The sequence below is a fragment of the Silene latifolia genome, chromosome Y, assembly GCF_048544455.1.
Source record: "Silene latifolia isolate original U9 population chromosome Y, ASM4854445v1, whole genome shotgun sequence".
NCBI lineage: Eukaryota > Viridiplantae > Streptophyta > Magnoliopsida > Caryophyllales > Caryophyllaceae > Silene > Silene latifolia.
In genome coordinates, this window is record NC_133538.1 from 10,987,738 (window position 1) to 10,997,340 (window position 9,603).

General features: G+C 40.6%; 1 non-coding gene across 1 annotated transcript; it reads left to right on the forward strand.

Annotated features, from left to right (window-relative positions):
• The first annotated feature begins 2,915 nt into the window (after nucleotides 1–2,915).
• Nucleotides 2,916–3,022, forward strand: LOC141635973 (small nucleolar RNA R71). Its single transcript, XR_012540621.1, has one exon. It is a non-coding gene; the product is annotated as a small nucleolar RNA R71 (small nucleolar RNA).
• Nucleotides 3,023–9,603: the final 6,581 nt, after the last annotated feature.

Below are 9,603 nucleotides of genomic sequence, written 5' to 3' on the forward strand. Positions count from 1 at the left end.
TGAAAGACAAACAAATACCACGCATAAAACCGAGAAAGCAATAGCGAAGCGGTATAATGTGCATAAATGAGAAAAATAGAAGAAATAAATAATGACGGAAGATAATGGTGGAGTAGAAAACTCCCTCAATTCCGCAAATCGACCAAACACAGCAGGGGAGAGGTCGTGAACAAGTACAGCAGTGCAGGGCGGTCGATCGACCACATCACTCAGTCGATCGACCAAGGTGAAGTGAACAGTAGCTCCTGAAAACTGCAGACCAGTCGATCGACCACATATCCCAGTCGATCGACTCAAAATACTGCTGTAACTTCTTATTTCTTCGTATTTGCTCAATTACTTGAGCTAATGAGGTCTAAAAACCTGTAAATTCACAATAATACGCGCCCAAAATTGCGCAAAACCCAAAGTAAAGTCTAAAGCACTTAAAAATCCTAAGCAACAAAAATAAATGCGAAGTCTCGCGCACACAAAAGCAATAAAAAGAGTTTAAAAAGCAATAAAATGTTTGTAAGGCATGTGATCAACTAATAGTTGATCAAGAACGGCCACGGTATGGCCCACTTGGTCGGCTTCTGGCTACGTGAGGTAGCCTCAACGGTGCTCATCTTATCAGCTGCACCCTTCTTAGCTTCCACGTCCGTAGGACTCAACGGGTTAATAGCTTCCATGTCTCCCCACTCGATGACCTCTTCGGACTCGTCAGAATCCAAATCGGACTCTCTCACTTTGACCGGCTCGTCATCAACTTCCTCATCAGTGCCATAGCTGAGGCAACCAAGACCGCCTCGTGAAATGATTGGCTCCTTCGCAGCTGGAGTAACTTGCGTTCTTCCTTCCCCAAACCAGGCTCTGCCGAATATCGAAAATAGACAAATCTTCCTCCAATTTGCTCCCAATCTGGGGCGGAGGTGTCACAACAGAAATAGGAGTAGAGATAGGCATGTCAGAAAGCACAAAGTAGGATTTCTTTTCAGAAACCGTATTACAAGTCACAGGCCACATGGGGTCTTTCTTCTTAGCAGGTTGGGAAAAAACAATGGAATGCTTCCCTACTTTGAAGGTCAAGGTTCCCGAACCTACATCTATGACACGCACCAAAGAAGTGCGAAAATGGTCTACCCAATATGATAGGAATATGGGCATCCTCAGGCATATCAAGTACAACGAAGTCGACAGGGAAGAAGAACTTTCTTATTTGCACGGGAATGTCTTCTAAGACTCCTATAGGCTGGACCGCAGATCGGTCAGCCATCTGTATTGTCATGTCGGTCACTGCGAACCTAGTTAATTTGAGCTTTCTAGCAAGACTCAAGGGCATTACACTTATACTGGCTCCTAAATCACATAATGCCTTCTCAATAGAAAAGGTACCAATGCTACAAGGAACGGAGAAGCTACCTGGGTCTTCTAGTTTGTGGGGTGCAATGTGGGTTAGATAAGAACATGACTCTTTAGTAAGTGCGATAGTATGCACAGTTTCAAGTGACCGCTTTTTAGATAAAAGTTGTTTCATGAATTTAGTATAAGCAGGCACTTGGTTTACTAACTCGAGAAAAGGAACTTGTACATTCAAGCTACGAATAACTTTTTCAAATTTGTTGAAAGATACATGTTCCTTCGTTGGCACTAGTCGCTCTGGATATGGGGCTGTAAGAAGTAACTTAGCCCTCTCCTCTAAATCTCGCATGCCGGCATCCGTGGACTTAGGCTGGAAGTCCACCACCTTCTCCTTGTTGAAGCTTGAGCCCTCTTCAGACCGTCTCAAATGTGAGCCATTGACCGACATTGGATCGTACTTCGGAACCGGAACTGACCCATCAGCACTTGGGTCTTGCCCTAATATTTTCGGGACTATCGTACCCCGAAACAAATGATCCCTCAAGTTGTCGGGCATTGGAGGACGAAAAGGCTTACTATCAGCAGCGTCCTCAGTCGATCGACCATGTTGCTCAGTCGATCGACTGAGTTCTACAGTTCCTGAAGCTGTTTCTTTGCGCGCTTCAGTCGATCAACCGGGTATGTCAGTCGATCGACTGATATACCTGGTAGACGCCTTTTTCTTTCCTTTGTTCGTTCCAGCTTTGTTTTGACTCGGTTTCGCCCCATCTTTTTCAGCATTGTCCTTGACCATAGCAGGCCCCTCTAGGGTGGACCCGCTCCTCAAAGTGATGGCATTAAGGGTCTCCTTTTGGTCAGTTTGAGTCGGTAAGTGTCCCGGAGCTCTAGTGGTATTCTTGCTAGCCAATTGGGCAATTTGGCTCTCTAGTAGTTTCATCCCAGCCTCTCTAGCTTGGGACTTTTTTTGCAACATATTCTTCAATTCAGCAAACTCAGAATTTTGGGATTGTTGTCGTTACGACACATAGGGAGGTTTTTGATATGGTTGTTGCTTGTGAGGGGGCACATAAGCTTGTTGCTGCTGCTGCTGCTTTGGAGGTTGAGTCGGATTCAGGACATTCTGGCTACTCCACCTCAAGTTGGGATGGACATTCGGCTCATAGTACGTGTTTGTCTGCCTGTAATGTTGAAAGCAGCACAAGACTCGAAGGGACTAGGACAATTTTCTCGAGACATGTCCCTCGGCTCCACATCTTCTACGGCGAAACGAAAGGACCGTCTCGAAACAAAGATTCACATGATACATCCCTCCTTTTGAAGCTCCTCCCAACTCGTATTTGTCAAACCTCGCCGTGAGAGCCTCTAATGCAACTACGAAGGATTCAACACTCCTCGTCCCGATTGCCTCTCGAATTCCCATATTCAACTTTATGGGTGGCTAAGTCATCAATGATCTTCCACCCCTTAGTCTCTCCCATATTCTCAAAAATCGGCCATTGGTCCGCAGATCCAAAATAGCCCTCGATCGTCATACTGACCCGTTATAGAACTGATTGCAAAGACTCCACTTTTCGAACCCATGGTGCGGAATAGTTCGCACCAGCTTCTTGAAACGGACCCATGCTTCATGGAAGTTCTCATCAGGTCCCTGTTTAAAGCTCGTGATCTGAGCTCTCATGGCATTCGTCTTCAAGGCAGAGAAGTATTTCTTGTAGAATGCCAAGGCCAAGGAATTCCAATCGGTGATCCCATAAGCAGCTCGATCCAGATCTCTGTACCACTCCCTTGCAGCATCACGGAGTGAAAATATAAACATAGTCTCCTTTATCTGGTCCTGGGTCACACCGATCGGCGGGGGTATAGAGCAGCAATAATCGATAAATATCTCCATATGCTTGGCTGCATCTTCATATGCAGCTCCCTTGAACTGGTTCCTCTCAACTAAGTTGATATAGAAGGGCTTCGGTTCAAATTTCCTATCAGCTCCAGGTAATTCGAACCCCTTGTAAAGATTTTCAGTTGTCGGCTCAGAATGACTTGCTATAGTTGCTTCTTCAGCCATGACTGGAATTTCCGGAGATGTGACTGTCTCAGCTGAAGAAGTAGAAGCAGGAGATGTAGGTGGGTCTTCTTCAAACAGTTCGTTCTCGTAGTAACTAGACAGAGTACTCAACTTTTCCTCTGTCGGCAATACTGTAGATGATCGTCTCAACTTGCGCAAGGTCTTCTCAATCTCAGGATTGAAAGGTACTAATTCACCACCCTGTGACCTGCGCATAAGAAGAAACTACAAAAAGAATATAAGAAAAGTTTAAGGAACGGATGTCCCTTAAACTAAGAAACAGACTAAAATAAAACAACTAAAAATTAGAACAATTGCCTCCCCGGCAACGGCGCCAAAATTTGATACCCGTCGTTGTGAGTACCAAAAATAAGATTTATAAAACCTATTAAAACTATCAGAAGCTAGTGGTAACAGGGTCGAACCACAGGGAGGCAAATGTAATTAATAATTGTCTAATTTAGTCTAAGGTAACGAATGTGGGGGTTGATTTGATTTGGTCTAGAGCTAAAGGCAGTAAAAGATAATAAACTAAGGAATATATTAAATCAAATATAAATAAGGGTACTAGGATGGTCGGTTCACTATAGTTTCGGCGGCAGCAAACTAAGTCGGTCTAAATCTAACACATGAGGCGGGAAAACAAGAGGTCCTCTCGGTCCACTCTCAACAGATAGCATCTTTCAATCTCGCTATAAGTCCCTAATATCACTAATACTGACTCTCGTCCTGAAAAGTGACTAATAATCTAAACTTTACCTATCTTTCGATCTCAGCATAGTTTAGTCATTTTAATTGGTGGTCAATCAACTGTCCCTATCTCTCGATCTAATGGGTCAGTCATATCCTAAACATTCAACTAGTCGTGTGCACTCGATTCGTCGAATAAAGAATTAAAACAATTAAAACGAAGGTAAAACCTCACGTGGTCAGTCGATCGACCTGGTATGGCAATCGATCGACTGACACGCGATTCAGGCCGTGTTAATTCTACGCCGCCTAATCTATAGTTCCCCTACATCCTAGCACGATTAAATTAGCTACTCATACTAGAGATGATAACAACAATGAAATTAACGAAATTAACTACTGAATTCATGATTAAAACAACGGAACAAAAGGGCTAGCATAAAACGATAATTATGGTTTCGGGAAACTAACTAACAATTCTATATCTATGAATGCAAATAAAGTAATAAACTGGAATAAGAAGAATACCAAAATCGCAGAAGAGTTGTAACGGAATGATTGAAAGCACGAACGAAAATCCAATGCGAAATAATATCCCGAACCCTAATTATTTGATAAACTAAAACTGAATGTAAAACTTGATAAAAGCTAGATGATTATATCTCTGAACTAGGTTACGTTATATAGAAAGTATACGTAACATAATTCCTAAACCTAATATCACTTTGGGCTTTGGAAAACTCGTTCTATATCTTCACATCTGAGTAGCGGCTTGGTCGATCGACTGAGCAACATGTTCGATCGACTGCTCTGAGCTGAACAGTAGCTACTGGAACCCATGGGTTGGTCGATCGACTGAAGGCTGTGGTCGATCGACTGAAGTAGCTGATAGTTAGCTTCTATAATCTCGTGGATTTGTCTTTTGGGCCTTGGAATGCGCACCAAGTTCGTTCCTTAAGTGAATTCTTCACGTCAAATACAATGCAGGATACTCGGGGACAGATTTAGCTCAATTTCCGTTGAATTCTTCACATTTCTGCAATAATGTACAAAAACACGAAAGTAGACGAAAACAGGGAGAACAGTAGCATAAACTACTAAAATGAGCTCTGAAATGCGTGTAAAATAGGGTGTAAAACATCATATAAATGACACGCATCAAACTTCCCCAAACCAAACCCTTGCTTGTCCCTAAGCAAGAACTAGACTCAATCTAATGACCTAATGGAACGAGTTCAATCTCAGAGCGAATTGCAAACTGTAAAGCCTAAACCATTTTAATGCAATGGCTAACAATCAATTAGCAATGCGAATCATGCAAACGAGTTATAAGGTTGTTAAGAACTGCTGAACTGTCAACTATAGAGACTTATCAAATTGGACTCTCACGGGTCGCTCATATCACACATAATCACAGGTGAATATATAAGAGGGTAGAAAGAATTCATATTGTAATGACCCTCACCTAACTACGACCTATAAGAACATGCCTGCAATATAATATGAAAGTAATCTCTATGACCGTACATATGCATTCCAACCAACAAATGACCATGACACATGCCGAGGTATATATATGGGATATGTGAGGTATGGGTAAGAAGAGGCAAAACATATATGGAAAAGTGGAGGTACAGGTGATCAAGCTAGTACCCAAACGGAACCATATGGCAACATCCAACTTCTTGCTCAAAATCAATTGAAACGGTGTTAAAGCAAGCACAAAACTCACAATCTTCAATATAACAGTAATCAACCAACTCCCCATAAGATATTAATGCAATATGGGAGCAAAAATCGCCATAAAATAAAGACTTGAATTATGCGAATTGATTTCTTCTTTTCTTTCGAACCTCAGTCGATCGACCAGAATTGGCAGTCTATCGACTGCTTTGAACAGTACAGAACCTCTTTTTTCTTTTTCGAATCATTTTCTCTTGTTCTTCTCTTTTCTTCCTTTTTCATCTTCCCATCAATATCTCAAAAGAGCATATGCACCAAAAACTAAGTAACAATCCCAACACATAGACTACTAGCTTGACAAAGGACAGGCTAAATGTAGGATGTAGTAATGGGACAAAAAGGCTGTTTTTGGCAGTGTGGAGCTTATGGGCAAAATGAATAAAGGGAAACCTCTAGCACATGTGTCAACAAACTACAAACCGAATGTATACAGGTATTAAGCAGATCAAGTTCATATTTATGCATATTTGTGTAACATGTCTCATAAGGAGTACTACTCACATCCTAGATAAACTGGTCATGAATGACACCAGTTATAAGCTCTAAATCTCAGAAATATGATATAGCTTGCCAAAATTCTAAGTCAAGTCTCAAGCTCAGCAAATAATTTAACGAAAACTCGTAGATATGCACTTATACGATTCTACTAATAACATGGCAATTAGCAAGGCCTAGGCATAAACAGGTGAAATTGAAATATCATCATTGATATACTACCGTTCCGACTCGACCTATATGCTAAAATAAACATGCATTTTTTTGAATTTTTGAAATTTTTCAATTTTGTTTTGGAATTTTGTATATATGAGAAATGAAATAAGCAATGCAAAACAAAATGTAAACGTGAATGCAAGCAAATGATATGCGACGCAAAAATTTGATACCCGTCGTTGTGAGTACCAAAAATAAGATTTATAAAACCTATTAAAACTAACAGAAGCTAGTGGTAACAAGGTCGAACCACAGGGAGGCAAAAATAATAATAATTGTCTAATTTAGTCTAAGGTAACAAATGTGGGGGTTGATCTGATTTGGTCTAGAGCTAAAGGCAGTAAAAGATAATAAACTAAGGAATATATTAAATCAAATACAAAGAAGGGTACTAGGATGGTCGGTTCACTATAGTTTCGGCGGCAGCAAACTAAGTCGGTCTAAATCTAACACATGAGGCGGGAAAACAAGAGGTCCTCTCGGTCCACTCTCAACAGATAGCATCTTTCGATCTCGCTATAAGTCCCTAATATCACTAATACGGACTCTCGTCCTGAAAAGTGACTAATAATCTAAACTTTACCGATCTTTCGATCTCAGCATAGTTTAGTCATTTTAATTGGTGGTCAATCAACTGTCCCTATCTCTCGATCTAATGGGCCAGTCATATCCTAAACATTCAACTAGTAGTGTGCACTCGATTCATCGAATAAAGAATTAAAACAAATAAAACGAAGGTAAAACCTCACGTGGTCAGTCGATCGACCAGGTATGGCAGTCGATCGACTGACACGCGATTCAGGCCGTGTTAATTCTACGCCGCCTAATCTATAGTTCCCCTACATCCTAGCATGATTAAATTAGCTACTCATACTAGAGATGATAACAACAATGAAATTAACGAAATTAACTTCTGAACATGATTAAAACAACGGAACAAAAGGGCTAGCATAAAACGATAATTATGGTTTCGGGAAACTAACTAACAATTCTATATCTATGAATGCAAATAAAGTAATAAACTGGAATAAGAAGAATACCAAAATCGCAGAAGAGTTGTAACGGAATGATTGAAAGCACGAACGAAAATCCAATGCGAAATAATATCCCGAACCCTAATTATTTGATAAACTAAAACTGAATGTAAAACTTGATAAAAGCTAGATGATTATATCTCTAAACTAGGTTACGTTATATAGAAAGTATACGTAACATAATTCCTAAACCTAATATCGCTTTGGGCATTGGAAAACTCGTTCTATATCTTCACGTCTGAGTAGCGGCTTGGTCGATCGACTGAGCAACATGGTCGATCGACTGTTCTGAGCTGAACAGTAGCTACTGGAACCGGTGGGTTTGTCGATCGACTGAAGGCTGTGGTCGATCGACTGAAGTAGCTGATAGTTAGCTTCTATAATCTCGTGGATTTGTCTTTTGGGCCTTGGAATGTGCACCAAGCTCTTTCCTTAAGTGAATTCTTCACGTCAAATACAATGCAGGATACTCGGCGACGGATTTAGCTCAATTTCCGTTGAATTCTTCACATTTCTGCAATAATGTACAAAAATACGAAAGTAGACGAAAACAGGGAGAAGAGTAGCATAAACTACTAAAATGAGCTCTGAAATGCGTGTAAAATAGGGTGTAAAACATCATATAAATGACACGCATCACTTGTCAATACAATATTCTTGACTTAATACCAATATCCTTTTGGGTCTATCTCTATAGATCCGGATACCTAATATGCGTTGTGCTTCTCCTAAATCCTTCATTTGGAAATGATTTCCCAACCACTCCTTGATGGAGGGCAACATTGGAATGTCATTTCCAATAAGCAGTATGTCATCTACATACAATATTAGGAACACAACATTGCTCCCACTGAACTTCATGTATAAACATGGTTCCTCAACACTTCGAGTAAAACCATTTTCTTTTATAACATTATTAAATCGATGGTTCCAACTTCTTGATACTTGCTAAAGACCATAAATTGACCTCTTAAGCTTTCACACTTTGTTAGGATTTTCAGGATCTACAAAACCTTCAGGTTGCATCATATACACCTCCTCTTCCAAATACCCATTTAGAAAGGCGGTCTTGACATCCATTTGTCATATTTCATAGTCATGAAATGTGGCGATTGCTAACATAATCCGAATGGATCTCAGCATGGCTGCGGGGGCAAAGGTTTCGTCATAGTGAAGACCATGAACTTGGGTAAAACCTTTTGCCACTAGCCTAGCCTTGTAGAAATCATTATGTCCTTCTATGCCATTCTTTACTTTAAAGATCCATTTTCATTGAAGAGGTCTTACTCCTCTAGGCAAATCACCAAGTTCCAAACTTGATTTTCATGCATAGAAATCATTTCGGATTTCATGGCTTCAAGCCATAAAGCTGAATTGGGACTAGAGATTGCAGCTTTGTAGGTGGCGGGCTCGTCACTTTCAAAAAGTAACACATCAAGACTCCCATCCTCTTGGATAAGTCAAACATATCTTTCAGGATGTCGAGAGACTCGACCCGACCTCCATGGTTGAGGAACAATAACAGAATTTGACGACGAAGGAACGTCTTCTTGAGTCTCTACTTCGGTTTGTGGCTCTTGAACTTCATCAAGTTCAAAATTTCTCCCACTCTGTCTTTTAGAAATAAACTCATTTTTTAGGAAGACAACCTCACTAAACATAAACACTTTGTTTTCATGAGGTTTGTAGAAGTAATAGTCTCGCGAGGTGTTGGGGTAACCTACAAAGATGCATTTTTCGGATCGTGGGGCTAGCTTGTTGTCTGTCTTTACCTTGACATAAGCATCACATCCCCAAATCTTCATATAGGATATATTAGGAACATTTCCTTTCCATAACTCATATGGAGTCTTTTCGGTTGCTTTTGTCGGACTATTGTTCAATGATTTGATTGCGGTTTGGATTGCAAATCCCCAAAATGAGTCGGGTAACTCGGTTTGACTCATCATAGATTGAACCATATCTAGTAGGGTTCGATTTCTCCTCTCGACAATACCATTAAGTTGTGATGTACCGGGTGGA